Source organism: Jaculus jaculus, chromosome 5 (assembly GCF_020740685.1).
Source record: "Jaculus jaculus isolate mJacJac1 chromosome 5, mJacJac1.mat.Y.cur, whole genome shotgun sequence".
NCBI classification, from domain to species: Eukaryota; Metazoa; Chordata; class Mammalia; order Rodentia; family Dipodidae; genus Jaculus; species Jaculus jaculus.
In genome coordinates this window covers 87,210,497-87,229,984 of record NC_059106.1, presented here as the reverse complement: position 1 = coordinate 87,229,984, position 19,488 = coordinate 87,210,497, and the positions used below count along the sequence as shown (strand labels likewise).

The following is a 19,488-nucleotide window of genomic DNA, read 5'->3' as shown; positions in this document are numbered from 1 at the left end:
GGACTAGATCAGTTATTTTAAATGTTTTTGTTGTTGTTTAAACAAAGAAGCAAACTCCTTTGCTGAATAAAATCTCATAAATATGAAACTAAAGAATAATACCCAGGTTGAAGTGGCAGGCAGCAGATCTAGACTCTTTCTATAAGAGGACCACAGCATTTTGGTGGAAGGAGTGCCACAGTGATTTTGTAAGAGTAATACTACAATGATTTCGAATTTGATTATTTTGAAGTGTTTGGTGTACTTGGGGAACTGAGTAAAATTTAGACATGATTGGCCACCCATAGGCAAGAAAGCTGGCTCTTAGCTGGCCTGACACTGAAGGGGTTATTTTCACGTTCTCACTCTTTAGGCAGCAAACTGCTGGTGCAAAATGTTTGTCTGTTGTACTTACATGTCTGAGGCACTTTCTATATCCAACAAAGGAATGGAAGTTTATCAAGAACTTCAAAAAAGAAAGGAAGGGAAGCTACAGAGATGAATCAGAGGTTAAGGTATATGCCTGCAAAGCCTAATGACCTGGGTTCAATTCCCCAGTACCAACAGATGCACAAAGTGGTGCATGTATTTGAAGTTCAGTTGCACTGGCTAGAGGATCTGGCATGCCCATTCTCTTTCTCTCTCTCTCTCTCTCTCTCTCTCTCCCTCTCTGTATGTGTGTGTGCTTGTCTGTCTGTCTGTATCTCTCTGCTTACAAATAAATCAATATTTTTTAAAGGAAGGAAATGTGATGCTAATATTTGAACATTCTACTCTTCAAATCATTTCACAAATATTCATTTGATGTTTGATATTTAATCAATATCTGTGAGGTAAGTAGAAATATTTATTTTTACTGCAAAAAAAGATTGGTATCATTAGATAAAGAAAATGTGATAATATATACAATGGAGTTTTATTGAAGCATTAAAAAACAAAATATTGTTTATAGGAAAATGGATTGGAGTGAGAAGTCATTATGTTAAGTACAATAAGCCAGTCTCACAAAGACAAGTAAAGTATATTTGCTCTTACATATGTGAAACATGGAAGTAACAGAAGAGTTAGGTATGTGGAAGAGGAAAAAAGAGAGGGAAGAAGGTTAAGAAATGGTAATGAGTAAATATAATTGTAGTGGATCCTATGAGTTAATGGAAATATCATCTTGAGACCCTTAATTTATACAAGTAATATATGCTTTAAAAAAAGAAGAAATTGAGGATTATATTTAATAATAATGTAGGTAAATGGCAATAAGAATTCTGGAATAACATTTGTGTTTCAGAAAAACAGAAGGCACCGGGGAAATATACTAGGGAACATAAGCAAAGGCCCAGATAGGTAATCATGTATAATATAAGTAGGAAATAAGGAATGTCTGCTGTATATTATGTTGTTAGCCAGTATAGACCAATTGCCTCATACAGACTAAGTGTATTGGAAAGTTGATCTGATGAGAGAGAGTTTGAAAAGAATAAGAAAATCTCAAGAAGGAGAGAGGGAGGGAGACAGGGAGGAAGGAAGAAACCACAAGTTGAGGCTGGTGCTTATTTAATTTTATGCTACAAGATTCTATATTTTCTGGAAAACCAACAAGACACATGTTTGAATTTAGCTTTTTAAGTTGCAAAGTCAAGTACATGTTATTTTGGATTCTGAGTCCAAACATTTGCTTGGTATTTTCCACACATCTTCACTCCAATTGGAGCACATCAAAGTCCTGATTTCTCATGATGTTGGGCAGGCATTCTGTTAAATGCCGTCTGGTTTTCTTAGAATGCCACCATGAGCATGGTATTGCAAGCTTATAAAAAACACCAGAATTGGTTTGGGTGGAAAGGAGGTGGTAGAAAATTTGAGAGGTCAAAGAAGAGACAGTGTATGTGGGTTCCAAGTCCATTTATATCATGGACCTATTGGTACAATTCCTTCCCCTCACAGCCTCAGTTTTTTTGTCTGTAAAATGAACAGTTTAAGAATTAATACCAGCACTTGTGAGGCAGAAGTAGCAGGGCTGCCATGAGTTCAAGGCCAGCCTGGAACTACATAATGAGTTCCAGGTCAGCCTAGGCTAGAGTAAGACCCTGCTTCTGAAAAAAAAAAAAAAAATCTATGAATTAAGTAAAGGAGGGACAATTGAATATGACATTCAAATATATGTTTTATGCTCATCTCCTTCTATGTTACCACACTAACTCAAGTCCCAATCATCTCCAGCTTAAAGTGTCTCTGTCTTCACATTTGTTCTCCTGAAATCTATGTTCCATAAAGCAGCCATATGCTCTTATTTAAATGAGCCAATTAATTTAATGTCCCTGTTCTTGAGCCTTCCGTGGTTCAATACTCATTTGGAATAAAATCAAAGTTTTTACTAAATTACTCAAGAGGCCTCATGATCTGGTCTTAAGTTGCTCTCTCAGTTCATTGTCTACAATTCATCTACGCCAACACCTTGTCTTTTCTGCTCTTCCTATTACCACTAGGGTATTTCATTTAATTTACCATCTTCCTGATCCCTCTGATAGGGGATTTCTGATGTTAGGTTTTCACAGGTCTGTCCTCTTTCTTTCTCTCGCTCTCTTTCTCATCTCTATCTCTCTGTGTCTCAGGGTAAAACAAAGACCACCCAAACTAAAACAACCAAGTTGAGGTCATTACTCTGTACTTTACTTACCTAGCAAGGAATGCACAGCAAAGAAATGCTCTGAATTCTGAAAAGCCATTTTTTGATATCTGTGGCTGCTTTGCCCATTTGCTGTTTTGTTTTATTTCTCCACATCTATGATCTCAGCACATAGAGAAGCAAGCCTAACCTACACAATTTAAGCAATGTCCTTGACCTTTGTCCTTCAACTAAACTGAACTGTTCTCTGTTCTATGTCCACCCTACACTATCTCACTATTGTACATTCTGTTCCTTCTTCTATCCGTTACAACTGAGAAATGTTCATTTACTCATGACAACTCAATGTAAAAATGAGCAAATCAACAGGAATTACGCTCAGCACCTCTATGTATACCTCTTCTGTTACCTTCCTAGTACGTCATTTAGCAATGCACCTTCCATGCAGTTTTTCAGATAAAGAGTTTCTTGCCTTAAAAATAGGGGACCATAAAACAATTGTTGTTTTAATGCTTGGCAGATTGTCATACAATAAGTATTTGTTTGTCTGAATTATTGGGAAAGTGTAGTTGAATAAGTAAGTGATGAGTGAGGGTGATGAGACTGGGAGTCAGCAGAATTACTCATTGTGATACAGCAGATTCAGTACTCAGATCTTGGCAAGATGGCAGAGTCAAACAGGAGAAAAGGAAAGAAAATGTTATCCATGTAAAATCAATAAGGGAATTCGAGGCCATGAGAAACAGGGAAACAGCAGATTCTACAAACAATTTTAAGCAAGTTTTCTACTTATAAGAGAATCCTATTTACTTGAACCACTGTGTGTGTGTGTGTGTGTGTGTGTTCTCTGCAAATGCTGCAATTTGACTCCCTTCTTAAGATTGGCCTTGTCAAAGTCAGCCCTTAGTATTTTGACAGGAAATGACCCTCCCCTTGATTTGTCATGTGCTCTTAATTGGACTTGGTTAAAATAAACAGGACATGTTCAGTGTAGTTTTGCTAATTTTTTCCTATCTGATATGTAGCAGGGAGTAAAATTTGTGCTATTGGGTAAGATGCCTTTAAACATTCAATATCCAAGGAAGAGTAATGATTACATCCTTCTTCTATTCCTAGCTGACTTCTCATAGGGGAAAAATGTCTCTTGCAGCCTTTGCCCAATGTCACTTATAACTGCCATTATAAATTGAAAACATTTTTCTGACATAAAATTCCCCGTGATAAATTGTACCATAGGCATTAGGGTTTTTTCATCATTTTCTTCTTGATGAGCTGGCAAAATAAAGAGAATAAAACAAGTATATTCTTTTCTTTTAGAGAAATTTAATCTCCACAAATGACCCCCTTAAGACTCACAATGGTTGTTTGTATAGATTCTGGTCTTAAAATATTACCCAACGTGGGGGCTCGGGTGTGTGTATTATCATGCAATTAGTTTGTTATTGAGCAATAGTCTGTCTGAAAGTGATTTTGAAGATGATTTCATTAGCTGAACTACAGAAAGCACCCCTTACATGATTTAAACATGGAAATTGAAAGGGAATTTAGGAGTTTTACTTAAAGCAATGCCATTCCAGACCCCTTTTCTAATGCATCATGCCCTGTTACCTGAGTAAAGTCATACATTTGATTGCCCACACTCTGTCTGCTTCTTCTTCAGTCAACCTCACATATGAAATAGCAGAATGCTTGAACTGATGTGTATTCTAAATACTAAGTAGCAGGGACTATACAAGATGTGCTTCTTGCATTAAACCCTCATCACAATTCTGTAAGGAATAAACCATGTTCATCTTATAGATGAGGAAAATCAGAGGCAAAGCATTTGAATAATTTTGTGAGATAATACAGGTAGGTAAAAATAAAAGCATGATTATAAATTAAATCTACTTTATCCTCAAAACAGTCCTCTTCTATAGTGTGCTGCCTCCACAAAGCAACACACTGACATAGGTCGAGATCACAACCAATAGGATTATTTTGATGTCATTAGGTAATTATTCTTTTTATATTTATTTTAAGTCTGACGTGACAGTCTATCTTGGCTATGTGTTGGCTCTCAAAATTATAATCTACAGATGTGAGTTGTGTTTACTCTAAAGCCCATAGTGAAAATGCAGAGGGTCCCTGCTAAGTCTGCCTTTGTCACCAGACTTCCCCACCTCCATCCAGCTGAGTGAAGACTGAACAGTGACTAAAGCTGTGTAGGAACTTCTCTTCACATTGGACAATGAGCTTGTCAACTGCAGGGATCTGTTCTGATTCATTTCTATAGGTCTTCCCTGGGCTAACCTTAGATGTCCACATGGAAGTATGGTTAAATGGATGGTGGAATTTGAAGTTAAGATAGAATTTTGAGAACATCAGAATTCAGCAGATGCTGAAGAACCTGTCAAGGTCATAAATAAAGCAAACAGAAAGGAAGGAAACTAGAAGAGGGAAATATCCATTAAGAAAGTCAAAGAGAATATTAAGAAGGGAATATTTAAAAGTACAAAACATCAATATAGTGCCAATTAAATAAAATAAGGACTAACAAGGCTAGAAAACTAGGGGAGTGGGTCAATAATTACAGGTGCCTTTGTGAACAAGTGCCTTTGAAACTAAATGAAAAGATGCTCTTTTCATGGGAAATATATAAGCAAAGTATTTTGATAAGTTTTAAGACTTGGGTACATTTATAAAATATATAGGAAACACAAAAATAAGGGGAGAGGTGGACACCATAAACTTTGACCCAGCCATGACACCTGACCTAATACTCTGCTTTTCTGTTATTTCTTATTTAGTTAGTTATTTGTGATAGAGAACCAGTTGTATATATAGAAAGAGAATGGATGCACCAGGGCCTCACCCATTTCAAATGAACTCCAGATGCATGGGCCATCTTGTGCAACTGGCTCATGTAGGTACTGTGAAATTGAACTTAGGTCCATAGGTTTTGCAGGCAAGCACCTTAACCACTAAGCAATCTCTCCAGCCCATACAGTACTTTTCTATGCATTTGTAGACCTCAAGCTGTTAATCATGACCATACTGCTGGTTGCCTATTATACAGGCTTAGCAGTTACCCAGAGGCTTATGCATCTTAAAATCTCCAGAAGACATAGGCCCTGGGGTATCTCCTAAGGGAGAATAAATAAGATATTTGTCCCTGAATTTCAACAAACAAAAAGCTCCTGTAACTTACTGCACTTACCTGTCTCTCCTATGATCAAGAGAAGAACTGACAATATCTTCACATATGTAAGCAAATCTCTCTCTTCTGAATCATCAATATAAAACAAAAAGCAAGTAAACAAGCAAGTACCTATGCAAGTACATTTGCACACATGTTTGTTGGGAATTTAATTATTTCACTGATCTCTTTATTTTAGTCACTAGTTTGAAAGTACTTCTCTAGTCATATAACCTCATATTGTCAGGAACTGTAAAGTACTTGATGGAAGAGTAAGAGAAAAAAAATTGGCATATGTGCAGAAGGCCTAAGAAATCTGACTGAAACCAGAGCAACCTTTATGGTGAAATATTTCCTTACTGCTTCACCCATTGCATGTTTCACATCAAACAAAGCACTTGCTTTGAGGCCTGGCAGATAGGATGCTTCATTTGTAATTTTGTGTGTGTGTATGTGTATTATCATATATGTGTGGCTTTTTAACTTTGGAGAGTCCATTTGACATCTAGGAAAAAGCTATATAATAATAATCAAAGGGCCTTTTTAGTCAATACACTACTGTTTACTATATATACTACCTTGGAAAAGTCACTAAATTATAAACTGGATGCCTTCATATCTATTTTTAGAAAAAATATGGAAGTTAAAAATCTGCAAGAAATAGCTGGTCTGCTACATAGTGGATGTTAGTTCTATCATTCACACTCTTTCTATATCCATGTCTCATTGAAAACTCAGTAATTCTATAAGATTCAAACAGTAGAAATAATTATGCCTATTTATCAAAAGTTACAAGTAAAATCATGGATGGCAGAATTGAAAATTCTGCACTTTATAGAGTCAGTCAGGGTATGGTACCAGAAAAACCAGTTGGTGTTGCTCACAGACCAGGCACCTGGGTGGGTTTCCATTAGAACCGGATGGCATATCTGACTCAGGTTTGGTTCAGGGTAAGTTGGAACTTAACAGTCAGCCCTTTTCTTCCTGTGAGTCTGTTTGTGCCCAGCTCTATGCACACTCACCATAGGATCTTTCATCTGTCCCAACTCTCTCTTTCTCCACTTGTTTGTGAGCTGCTGGTGCCTTTCATGAGACACATCAGGATACTGGCTTACTGCTATATTCTCAGCATTTAAACATAGTATTTTGGTGACCATTACCTTACACATAACATACTGCACTTGTCTGTCTCTCCTGTGATTGCCTGGCACATAGTAAATATTCAGTGACTGTTCTATGAATGAATAGATTCATAAATACAATTTATACTCTGCAACTAGAAAATGCTACTTGGAAGAATTTGGTTGTCAACAAGGATCACTGCTATGTGAGCCAATAAGCTTTGGACCTTAGTCTATTGTTCAAGGCTCAGTAGTAAAGCATTCAGGTTACAAAATGGCCATGTGGCAAGCAACAGAGACTTAGTCTGAGTCAAAAAGGACACTGTGAGGTCATTTATTTCCACTTCTCTAAAAAAAAAAAAAAAAAAAAAACAAAAAAAAAACTAGTAAAGATCTCATCTTTCATGCCACCTGAAACCCCTGTGGGAGTCCCCAGGAATATTATACAGCATACTGAGCCCACCTGGGAGCTATTATTCTGTGTGAAATGACAGTGTGAAAAAACAACAACATGATTTGTATCCCTTCCCAGCTGTCATCAAAGCTGCTGCCTTAATGGATTAATTAGCTCTCTGTGTTTTGGTTCTTATATTCATGCCTCAGCTGCCCAGCTAATCATAGGCTTCCATAAACATTCAAAGGAGTAGATGAGCAAAATAATAAGAAAAAATAATAATTGGTAATATTAATAGCCCACTGCATGCCAGATAGTGTTGTAAATCCCTTAAATAGAATATTTGTCCTTACAGCAGTTTCAAAAGGTACATATTGTTTCCACTTCATAAGAGCAGAAAGACCTAGAATGCTTAACCTTAGAGTCTGTGAACTGACTCATTAGTCATATCCTCATTATTAAAGTTAAGAAACAGAGGTCCAGGTAATAAATGTGTTACCATAAATAATGGAACTAACTTGAACATAAGTCTACCTCACTCTAGGCTGTGTCTCTCTATTCTGCCAAGTACACAAAATCAAGGTCTATGTGCAAGGAGGTAGTAGCAGGACCCAAGCAATCAAGATCCCATAATTTCCGAGAGCAAGGCAAAACTGCTGGTTCAGAAAGACTGGGTATAGGCTGATGACTTAGGTGCAGGAACTAAGCACAGCCCTAGTTACTTTGAGTATGTGAACAGAAGCACCATGACTGGCAGTAGGCTGAAATGGTATAGTTCCCAAGTCACCGAGTCACTGAACAAGCGCTCTTTACCCCTAGTATCCTCTCCTCACACCAGCCCTTCCTCTTTCAAATTCATTAAGAAAAGCATTGAGAAGTGTCTATAGTGAGTGTGAACTATTTTAAAGCACTTCTAACATGTGATTCCTATGATCTTCCAAGTAACTCTATGAAATAGGTAGAATTTTTACTCCCATTTTAAAGAAACTGAAGTTAAAATAATGTGCCCTGAATCAAAAAGCTATAAAGTATATGGGTTGTGGTTTTAACTAGATCTATAGCATGAATGGGATAACAAGTTCAAGGATATTTTAAGTGTATCACATCCTGTTTAATGACAGTCTGGATCATGATTCTTGATATGGGCAATCTATTGGCATATTTATAATGCTTCTAAATACTGCCATTTATCCACCCCCTGTCTTCCATTGAATCAGAATCTATGCCCAGATTTTGGTATTTTTTTTAATTTCTAAAATTATATTATACATAGTTTTGAGAATCAGTTTCCTGAAAGATTAGAAGCCCACACTCCAATTGGCCTGATAGGTATGGTTATGCAGAGCTTATAAGTACCTTCAAAGTGACTCCTGCTCTAAGGTGAAAGGGGTATGTAAGAAAGAGACTCATATCCTTAGCCTCTAGATAAGGTTTGTACTGTGTTCTTAATGCTGTTTCTCGGGCCACTCTTACCAACCTGGCAGAATTGTAGCATATTTCTCTTGCCCTCTGAATCCTGTTGGTTTCCTAGATGTGGACTCCCCAGTGCAAAATGTAGCTGATGGCATCACCATATAATGATTCCAGATATTGTAGTTATCTCAATATTACAGGGATAAAACACCCAACCAAAAGCAGCTGATAGGAGGAAAGGTTTTATTTTGGCTTACTGTTTCAAAGGAAAGCTTTGCTGTGGCAAGGGAAAAGCAAGCCATGAGCAGAGGCTGGACATCACCTCTGCCACAGCAGATGAAATACAGTAGCAACAGAGTAAGTCAAGCTCAGGCAAGAGAGAACTGGCTATAACACCCCAAAGTTTACCCCTAGATGCACATCTAACAAGTCTTCACCTCCCAAATTGCCACCAGCTGGAGACCAAGCATTCAAAACACATGAATTTATGGGTGACATATGATTCAAACCGCCACACAAGAAGTGTGCTGCAATGCATGTTTCTGGTCCTACTTCCTCAATTCTCCCATCTCTCAGAATCCCAATTCCTGAGCTATCACTGTATAGTCTACTTCTGCCAACAAACAGCTCTCCTTGGCTTCTCTCAAGGAATGTACCATCTGTGTTTCCACTTCTTAGTTTCTATGACAAAGAAGGATATTGTGAAAAAAATAATTGCTTGGGTTAAGGAGAAAGCATGGATTAACTAATAGAGGTAATGCTCCAACTGAATCAGAAGGGGTACGATAAAAATGACTGGTATTTCAGAGGCCACTCTGCTTCTTTTGTGATTTATGCTATAGTAACAAGAATCTTTTCTAGAATCTCTTCTCCTGCTAAAATGTGTGGGTCTTTTGAGGCTTCCCTTTTTATACAAATTCCTCTTATCTGACTATAGTGTTCTGAGAATTTCTCTAAAACTAATCCAATATCATTGCCTTAGTTATTTTTTGTCACTGTTATAAAATACCTGAAAGGAACAACTTAAGGAAGGAAGGACTTATTTCACATCATGATTTGAAAGGTTACATAGTCAGTCCCTTATAGTTGAAAGACATGGGGGAGACCTAGGTGGCTGGGGTAGTGGGAGTGTGAGGCTATTTATTTATTTCTGAGTGGATCTGGAAGCAGAGAGATTAGAAAAGAATTGGAGTTTGACTATAAGACATAAAGCCTGCCCCAGTGACCTAGTACCTCTAGCTAAGCCACACCTCCTGAAAGTTGTACAAATTCTCCAAGCAATGACACTAGCTGGGGAATAACTCTTCAAACAAATAAGCCCATGGGGGACATTTCACTTTCAAACCATGACAATTAGTGACAGAACAGCTGTATAAACTGGTAGGCTGTGATCTTCTCAGGTGCAGAAAAGAATAGTATGTTGTACTGGTTTAGCCCTCACTTCCCAAGTCAGATCCTAGCATGGAACTGGTGTCTGTAAATGCGGTTACATATAGTTGAACAGTAAAGCATTCACGGAAGGTTTTGACAATTATTACTTTAAGTATGATCCACAGTTGGCCCCGCCTCTTCCTCTCGGTCCCATATTGAACTCGAGTTGGAAGAGGCGAGTCCGGTCTCAAAATGGAGGTAAAACCGCCGCCCGGTCGCCCCCAGCCTGACTCCCGCCGCCGCCGCCGCCGGGGGGAGGAGGGCCACGATCCAAAAGAACCAGAGCCGTTGAGAAAGCTGTTTATTGGTGGTCTGAGCTTTGAAACTACAGATGACAGTTTGAGAGAACATGTTGAGAAATGGGGCACACTCACAGATTGTGTGGTCATGAGAGACCCCCAAACAAAGCGTTCCAGAGGCTTTGGCTTGGTGACTTACTCGTGTGTTGAAGAGGTGCATGCGGCAATGTGTGCTCGGCCACACAAGGTTGATGGGCGTGTAGTGGAACCAAAGAGCTGTTTCTAGAGAGGATTCTGTAAAACCTGGTGCCCATTTGACAGTGAAGAAAAGTTTTGTTGGTGGTATTAAAGAAGATACAGAAGAGTATAATCTGAGAGACTACTTTGAAAAGTATGGCAAAATTGAAACCATAGAAGTGATGGAAGACAGGCAGAGTAGAAAAAAGAGAGGATTTGCTTTTGTAACTTTTGATAATCATGATACAGTTGATAAAATTGTTGTTCAGAAATATCACACTATTAATGGGCATAATTGTGAAGTGAAAAAGGCCCTTTCTAAGCAAGAGATGCAGTCGGCTGGGTCACAGAGAGGTCGTGGAGGTGGATCTGGCAACTTTATGGGTCGTGGTGGAAACTTTGGAGGTGGTGGAGGTGGCTATGGTGGTGGAGTTGGTGGCAGCAGAGGGAGTTATGGTGGAGGTGATGGTGGTTATAATGGATCTGGAGGTGATGGTGGCAACTATGGTGGTGGTCCTGGTTATAGTAGTAGAGGAGGCTATGGTGGTGGTGGACCAGGATATGGAAACCAAGGTGGTGGATATGGTGGTGGAGGAGGAGGATACGATGGTTACAATGAAGGAGGAAATTTTGTTGGTGGTAATATGGTGGAGGTGGGCACTACAATGATTTTGGAAATTATAGTGGACAACAGCAGTCAAATTACGGACCCATGAAGGGGAGCAGTTTTGGTGGAAGAAGCTCTGGCAGTCCCTATGGCGGTGGTTATGGATCTGGTGGTGGAAGTGGTAGATATGGTAGCAGAAGGTTTTAAAAACAGCAGAAAAGGGCTACAGTTCTTAGCAGGAGAGAGAGCGAGGAGTTGTCAGGAAAGCTGCAGGTTACTTTGAGACAGTCGTCCCAAATGCATTAGAGGAACTGTAAAAATCTGCCACAGAAGGAGCGATGATCTATAGTCAGAAAAGTTACTGCAGCTTAAACAGGAAACCCTTCTTGTTCAGGACTGTCATAGCCACAGTTTGCAAAAAGTGCAGCTATTGATAAAATGCAATGTAGTGTCAATTAGATGTACATTCCTGAGGTCTTTCATCTGTTGTAGCTTTGTTTTTCTTTTTCTTTCATTACATCAGGTATATTGCCCTGTAAATTGCAGTAGTGGTACCAGGAATAAAAAAGTAAGGAATTTTTAACTTTTCAATATTTGTGTAGTTCAGTTTTTCTACATTTTAATACAGAAACTTAACAAAATGCAGTTTTGAAGGTGTTTCCTTGTGAGTTAACGAGTAAAGAAGATCATTGTTAATTACTATTTTGTATGAATTTTGCTAATGTTAACTGTAAAGAAACACCTACTGACTTGCAGTTTAAGTGGGAATTTATTCTCCCTACTTCCAAACCATGCTATGAATGGGCGCTGACATGTGGAGAGAGTAGATACCTGTATGTTTGCAATGTGTGTTTTAGAATAGTTAGGATTGGGTATTTAATAAATTAGCATATTTGTGAACTTAATAGCATTAAGATTACCTTCAAATGAAAAATCTCGAAATTTCTATTTGGTTTTTGTGCATTTTCTTTCAAAATGTAATCATGATTTTAGTGTGTAGACTTACTGAGTCCTAGCTGTTATAACATCTCCATTCTACATTCACATTGGTCACATTTAAAGTGCCGCCATGGTTTTTGGATGTAAAGCATGGGCTGCCCTCTTTAAATTCTGGAAAAGGGTAGTGGATGTTTTCCATTCCCACGTTTAACCTTGATGCAGGACCACTAAGTCTGCTGTGTGTAAGGAAACTAGTAGGTACCTGATTTTGTTGTTAATTCATCTTAAAACCCAGAGGTTCACAAATCCTGAGTTACTTTCCTTGGTTTAGCTTTTCCCAAGTTTTTAGAAGAAAAGAATAAAAATCACTCATTGAACCCTTAAAAAAAAAAGTATGATCCACAGTGACTAAAGACATTGTTAAGAAATCAGTATGTACATCAGACAGAGGAAGACACCAGTGAGAGTGAGCCTCCATCTACTGACTAGATAGCAGGATGGGTTTGAAAACAATGTGTTCTAACATGAGCAATCTGTGATGATATAGGAACCAAAGCTTTTAACACAACTGTTCACACTTTTTCCATTACGGTCTTCCTTTGGTGTTAGGAAACAACTTTTTAAAATTCACTTTCCAGATCTGCTTTCACTAATCCTTTTCAGTACCCTCAACCTTTAGACACTGAAGTTTTCTTGAAACTGCTCTTTGTGTCTTGTTTTTTTCAGTCATCATTACATCTTTGATGATTTAACCCAGTCTTATGACTTAAAGTGCCATCTATCAGTGGTGCCTGTATAGATACTTTCTCTGAACTTGAGAATCATATGTGCTCAGTTGATAACTCAACATGGCCCATAATCTGATTTGCCTCTGTAAATGGCAATGACATCACAAAACTTTCAAGGCATCTCTTGTTTTATATAACATCCCATCCACTGATGTATTCTATTAGTCCTATAATCAAATATATCCATATACCTAGTCTCTCTCATCATCTTCATTTCTTCTTGTTCTAAATTCTTGAAATAGCCACCTAAAAAGAACTTATGTTTTCACAAGGGAAGTTTCTCCATCTGACATCCTGGTACTCATTTCCTTGATTTTATCCTTGCTGTTTCTGCTTTTCCTCATATCACATTCATTTATTCTGCACCTAGAAGCCAGAATTGTCCTTCGGTAATGAAAGTCCTATTGTGACAATTCTGCTTAATTTACTTCATTGGCCTTTTATATGTCCTACACAAAACTAAACAGAAACTACAGCCTCTTTAATCTTTTAATTATTGCCATCCTTACTGGAGTAAGGTGGCATCTCATGGTTGTTTTAACTTGCATTTCCCTAATGGTTAGGGATGTTGAATATTTTATTAAGTGTGTGTTAGCCATTTGTAATTCTTCCTCTGAGAGCTCCCTATTCAGTACTCTGCCCCATTTTTGGAGTAGGTTGTTTGATTTTTTTATTGTTTATATTTTTTTTAGTTCTTTGTAGATTCTAGATATTAGGTTTTGTCTGTAGTATAGCTGGCAAAGATTTTCTCCCAGTCAGTGGGGAATCTACTGGCTCTGTTTATGGTGTGTTCATCTAAGCAAAAACTTTTTAGCTTCATGAGATCCCAATTGGTTGAGTGATTGTTTAATATCCTGGGCTACTGGGGTTTTGTTTAGGAAGTCTTTACCCACTCCTGTATTGTGGAGAGTGTTTCCTATTTTTTTCCAGTAGTAGAAATGTTTCACATCTTATATTGAGGTCTTTAATCCATTTTGACTTGATTTTTGTGTATGTAGAGATGAGTGGATCTAGTTTCATTTTTCTACATATGGTCATCCAATTTGTCCAACATTATTTGTTGAAGACTCTGTCCTTATGCTAGTCTACATTATTGGCTCTTTTGTCAAAGATCAAGTAGTTGTAATTATCTGCCCTAAGGTCTGAGTCTTCAATTCTGTTCCATTGGTCTATGTTTCTGTTCTTATGCCTGTACCATGCTGTTTTTGTTAGTATATAATGCCACGATTCTTTAGGACCTTTTGGAAGTTGAAATAATAAGGCTGGGGAAATTGCCCAGTGGGTAGTAAAAATATGAGTGTTTCATCCATCTCCTATACCCTCCATATTACACTCTGAATCCAGCTCACCTATGAGTAAAGCATGGAGAGAAGCCCATATATAGTAGGTCTAGGTCATTATGGGGCAGTCTGGAAAGAAGTATGTATCACATCTACTCATATCTCATTGACTATAACTTAGGGAGATGATTACATCTAACTGTTACTGGCATTGGGGAATGTAGTCTCTGCCTTAAGAGTCTTCTAACTGATAGCTATGTATGGTGGTAGAAGAAAAGGGAATAACATTTATATGAAGTCTGCCTGCCTCATTTAGAATAAGGGAGTAGAAGGGCCTTTATTTACAAGGAAAGGATCAGGATGAGCAAAGACTTTTCAGCTAGAGACAATAGGTACTGTAGGGACACAAGAACAAGGAAGATAGTGGAAAGGAAAAAGATGGATATCATTGGGGATTTAGCTGTGGAGACTAACTGCTAAACCAAGGAAGTTGAAGTTTGTCCTGAGGCAAAATGTAGAGTAATTGAGGCAAGAATGGTCTGATGGTGAAAGTTGTTTTAGAAATATCTCTGGCTGTAATAACTTGAGGGCAGTGATTGAAATTCTTGAGTTAGGAAGCGCTTGAAACAATCCTGGTGTAAGAAGCTTGATCAACAGGGTTAACTTAGAACATAGGATGTACTCTTGGTATTCTCAGCATAGCCTTTGGAGGGCTGGGTAACAAACAACAAGGAAGCAGCTGTGGGCTGGCTTCATGGATATGCATAGAAACAAGTATTCATGAAGATGTAGAGCATTCATTATATTAGTCTCTGTACTTTTGATATAACTGAAGTTATTAAAAACTCAGTATCTACAATTGCATATAAGTAAATCTACCTAATCTGTGAAACATCAGTCCTATAAGACAAAAAAAAAAGTTATACCTTCCTATCACCCATCTGTGAATAATCTGATTGTATCACACAGTTGAACTTGTCACACTGACCATTGTCTGCTATTTCCTATACTAGTCAAGAGAATTCTTTGAAGGCAAGGGCCATATCTTCATTTTCATATCTGTGACTCCTAATTCAAGCCTAAGTCAAAGCTAATTATGGATTACAAAATGCTTAAATGAACAAATGAATGCCTGTGATTTTCTTAGAAATTATTTAAAACCTCTTTTTTCCCTTTACCTGGATTCTTTTATTTTCTGAGTTTCATTCCCCAGGGCTCTCATTTCCCTCTACCTAAGCAGCTGTAGGGTTTTGTTATTGTTGCTCAGTTGGTTTTGTTTTGTTTTCCAAAGCCTTACTCTAGGCTGGCCTACAAATCAGGGCTATTCTCCTGCCTCACTTTCTTTTTTTTTTTCTTTTTTTATTGACAACTTCATAATTGTAAACAACTTTCTGAGGGTGATATTAAAGACATGCATAGTTGTAATTATTTTTAATCAGATAAAAATAAAGAAAAGATGAGATGGCTTTGAATATTTCTGTAAGAACATGACTCTTGTGGTAGAAAGCCATGAGCTGGTTGTAATGCATCTTTGAAGATGCAGTGGTTATCTGGAGCCAAGCAATTCCATCTGTTGCTATTAGCACTGGAGTTTTAGTACATTAGGATTTATGGCTCTGTCTTTCTTAGAAAAGAGTTGGCACGTCTATGTAATGCGCACACAGAATTTGGGCCTTCATCTTCTCAGGCCAGACAACAGGAAGACAACAAATGGCCCTGCCTCTCCTTGGCCTGGTTTGACCAGGAGCAGTGGGAGGAGTGGGAGAAGGTTGGAGCTTAGCCTAGCTTGACAGTCTAAGTGGAGCCATGGCCAAGAAATTCAGTGTGTAGGTGCATCTCACCCTAAATTCAGGGAAAGTTCTACATTGACTACTTCTTTTTAGGAATTTAGGAAGCTTGTTCTAAGCAGAAATAAAACTTCAGAGTAACGTATTATGAAAAAAGGGAAAATCTGTACAAATACAATATGGATAATGTCTATGGCTGGTCTTTTTTTTCCTTCCCAAAGCAGGAAATCAGGGAAAGTGAGCTTCATTTAAAGAACCAGGGTCAGATCAGACATCCACCTATAAGGACGGTCTGGCAAAATAGTAATAGTAAATAGTGATTAATGACTCTCAACTACTGCTTGTGATTACTGGCACAAGCTACATTCATTAAGCTATTTGCTGGGTCTTTTAAACTTCAAAGTCTTCACAGCATTCTCTCTACCTCACTGATGGAGAATCAGACTCAAAAAGGTTAAAACTTTTTCCTAGGGTCACAGCCAGGGTCAAAGCTTAAATTTAAATCTGAGCCTGTGTGGCTTCTGATGTTTAAATTACTCCAAGTTACACAAACAGGCACACAAAGCTGCTGAGTAAGAGATAGCCTGCAATGATGAGGTGAAGCAGGAAAGGACAGGAAGGAGAAATTCCTCACCGGGGCCAGGTCCCTGTCTTCATGTACATCAACTTCTGACTCACCACTACTCTGGGAGTGAAGTCAAAATAAATGCATAAAAGAAAGATTTGGGTCCAAAGCTCAACTGTATCATTGTTCATACAAGTTAGCTTGCTCCCCCCCCCAACCCCCGGCCAAAAATAAAAGAAACTGTGGTTCAAAATGTTTAAGTTGTCTTGATATTCTTTCAAACTTGGATGTTATTATATCTAGGACCAAGGCAATAGCAAACCATGGAGAGGCAATGATTCTGCCTAAGGCCTTCTGGGAAGCTTAGAAAAAGAGGGTGCGTTGGGTTGAGGCAGTGGCTAAGTGCTTAAAGGTGCTTGCTGTTAGGATGTGGTGGTGCACACCTTTAATCACAGCACTTGGAAGGCTGAGGTAGGAGGATTGCTGTGAGTTTGAAGCCAGCCTGAGACAATATAATGAGTTTCAGGTCAGCCTGGTCTAGAGCCAGACCCTACCTGGAAAAAAACAGAATAAATAAATAAATTTATAAATAAATCAATAAAATAAACAACAAAAAAATAACAGTGCTCCATGTTGGGTCATGATATGCAGAGACATTTATCGTACCAAGAACTGTGGGCTAACTCCACAGTGCACGACCCACTTACTTCAACAAGGAGGGGCCATTAGGAGGGGGTAGGTCATGAATGAGCCTAAACAATGGTACCAAACTGCCTGTATTTGCTGAAAAGAAAACTAATAAATTAAATTTAAAAAATTAGTAGGAAAAAAAACCAAAAATAAATAAAAAATAAAAATTAACAGTGCTCATTCTGTCAGCCTGATGAGCAGAGCTCTGATCCCCAGAACCATCCTAAAGCTGGTCACAAGTAGCATAAGCATCTATAATCCCAAAGTGCCTACAACATTGGGATGCAGTGTCAGGAGAATCCTGAAGCTCACATACTAGCAAATGAGAGAGGCCCTGTCTCAAACAAAGTGGAAATGAAGACTGATGTCCTGAGGTTGTCCTCTGACCTCAATGCATCCACCATGGCATGTGAAGATGCCCCTACCTACACACACACACAATAAGCACACACAACAAACACACACACTCACACTCACACGGCTAGACAGATGGCTTGGCAGTTAAGTGCACTTCCTGCACATGTATGAAGAGCTGAGGAGCCTGAGATGGGTCCAATTTCAAATCTCCAGAACCCACATAATGTCTGTATTCCCAGTTGCCTTAAGGGACCAAAGACCCGGGAATCACTGGAGCATGTGATAAAATGGAAAGATACGGATCAGTAAATGATTCTGGTTCAAATAAGAATAGATTAAAAAAGTAGTGGAGTGGGACACCCAAATTTCTACTTCAGCTCCCTACATACAAGCAAAATTCACTGAAGACCAGCACATGGGGTGCTGCAATGGTGCACACATGTGCATACACCACACACACACAAAGAGACAGAGAGAGAGCACAAAAGGAAAAAAAAAAAAAAAAACTAAAAGGAAGAAAGATAGGCAGTAACCTTGAAGAGTTTAGAGTTTACGGCGCTCTACAGATAGGTTCTGCTGCACAGGGAAGCACTAGCCTGCCTCCAAATCCTCCTTGATGGCCCTGTGCCCCACCATACCACTTGCCTACACTGAGTCATATTTTCATTATTTTAAAAATAAAGGTAATAATAGTTTAGTGGTTTGAATGTGAATATATGTCCCCCATAGCTTCAAGGATGCTTGATTAAGGTTAGGATTCCTTTTTCCTGTTGGAGAAGGCTTATCAGTAGTGGCATATCTTTAATCCAGTCATACTAAGGTGTGTTGAGAGCCAAGTTTAAGCTCTCTGTGTTCGTATTTGCTGGACTTTGATGATGTCTCTCTGCTATGGATCCATGAAGTGAGCTAGCTTTCTCCACCTTGATGAAGCTTCCCCTGGAATCTGTAAGCCTGAAATCTCTTTCCTCACATAAGCTGCTTCAGGTTGTATGAAAAGGTAACTGCTACAAGTGGCATATGATATATTCTAATTCCTTAAAGTCAGTACTATTTTTATCCTCTGGGTTTTTCTTTCTTTTCTTTTCTTTTCTTTTTGCCCTATCTGGGTGTAACACATTTGAAAAGAGAAAAAAAAATGAAACAGGGCCATGGTAGATGATTGTCACAGCATAAATTCATATCATACAGACAACCATGTATCTGTTATGTCACTCAGATTTTTAGAGCAGCATATTTAATGCTCATCTGTACCACTATCTATGCAGGGTGACCAGCAAAATATAAGCATGGCTAATCATGTCTAAGTAGCCTTGATATCCCTCCCAACAGAGGCAGCAGCTTAGAAAAAGATTTGCTACTACCATGCTAATAATAGACTCATGCATTTACATAACACTTTCCTATATGGTATCTCACTTGACCTTGACAGTCATTAAAGCAAGACATAGTTGTGTATCATGGGCAGGTCACTGCCTCTTTGAGCCTCTGCAGAGTGCCTGTGTCTATAAAGAAGTAATAGAATTCAATACATTTGTTTAATGTAATAAAATAAAATTCACTGAATCTAAGTTAATGATATGTAGAAAAAAATGTCTTTTAAACTATATTTGACCTATTGATTATAGTGTCAAATAATCTGTATAGAGGCTGTAATGTATTTCTGAGAAAACCCGGCATAGGAAGTAGTTTTGCTAATACCTTGGCAGGTTTCTAAGTAGTCTAGAGTTTAAGGGTATTCTGTGGTCCCAAATGGCAAGTAGAGAAGTAGCAGGCAGAAGGTATTGACCTGCAAATGGGAAAATAGAAGCATAGGTTCATTTATAGGGCAGAACGCTCTCATACCCCCTACTTCTGTAGATA

The 19,488-nt window shown here is 38.4% G+C and overlaps 1 protein-coding gene and 1 pseudogene across 2 annotated transcripts in view; both read left to right on the top strand.

Annotated features, from left to right (window-relative positions):
* Positions 1 to 19,488, top strand: part of Agbl4 (AGBL carboxypeptidase 4) — a 1,499,625-nt gene that overhangs the window by 1,020,263 nt on the left and 459,874 nt on the right. The window lies entirely within an intron of this gene.
* Positions 10,297 to 11,813, top strand: LOC123460726 (annotated as a pseudogene).